Source organism: Contarinia nasturtii, unplaced genomic scaffold (assembly GCF_009176525.2).
Source record: "Contarinia nasturtii isolate CC-2019 unplaced genomic scaffold, AAFC_CNas_1.1 Cnas_scaffold_676, whole genome shotgun sequence".
NCBI classification, from domain to species: domain Eukaryota; kingdom Metazoa; phylum Arthropoda; class Insecta; order Diptera; family Cecidomyiidae; genus Contarinia; species Contarinia nasturtii.
Window position 1 is genome coordinate 1 of NW_022198027.1, and position 1,178 is coordinate 1,178.

Genomic DNA, 1,178 nt, shown 5'->3' on the forward strand with positions numbered 1-1,178 from the left:
GAAATAGCTATGATTAGCTCATATAGACGGGAACACGTATACGAGACAGGAAAAACGAAGAGAAGAGCCACAATCGTGTAACATCCGCCCAATATGGTACGGCAAACAGTGAGTAAATGAAGTAAAAGTGGTGATAAATGGGTCCGTTTTGTGGTGGGTAGTAGTGAGCACGCCATTGTTATAATAGTAAGCCACCTTTCTTTAACTTAATTTACTCCCCGTTTGGTTGTCCATCATTATTTGTATGTAGTGGTGAAAGACTGTGATAAAAATGCGAAACACTAAAAACAAACAATAATTTAAAAAGCGATGTCAAACCCCCTTCAAACAAATCTAAATAAATTTAATTTTTTAATCCGAGAAAAATAAGAAAAATTAACGGGTGTATGACTTCTGGACTAGTGGTGTGGTAGACCTAAGTATGTATGCGCGTACCGCTTTCCGCAACACAGGTAACGCACGCCGCTTAGGCGGTTGATTAACAAACGTTCTAATTAAAGGACTCACTCTATTGTCACCCACTAAACAATATACTTGTGTTTTTATTCTATGCTCACCTTCTTACAGTAATAGTTATAATCCATATTAAGTAAAGGTATGTATTCAACTTACTATATGACGAGTCCGACAAAAAGAACCGTGATTTTTATAAAGAACAAGTGAACATTAATAATTATTAAAACAAAATAGTGTTTATAAACATTAAAAATCATTGAAGTAAAAATTGAGTTTATAATCATTTTTATAAGTGAACATTAATAATTAAGATAAATACAAGTGGATGGCTCTAAGAAGAGACACATTGCGAATGGTTTACATTAATGCCATCTGTTGGCTTGGAGAGATGGGAGAGATTGTGACATTTTTGACGTAATGTATTTTACGTATTCATGTTTTTGGCAAGTCATTTGTCAATTTGGAACGTCCAATTTGTTAGGTTACATAAAATATTTAAAAACAAACATAAAACAATACACAGCTTTTGGTAAAAAACAAAATAAAGAGATAAAATAAACTTAAAGAATAAATTACTGATAAAAAATATATCAGTCTAATATTTATTTCTCACCATTTTTATAACGCTATTTACAGCGACTTCAAAATGCGAAAAATGACGAAATGTCATTAATCTAAATTGACAAATGACTTGTCAAAAACATGAATACGTAAAATACATT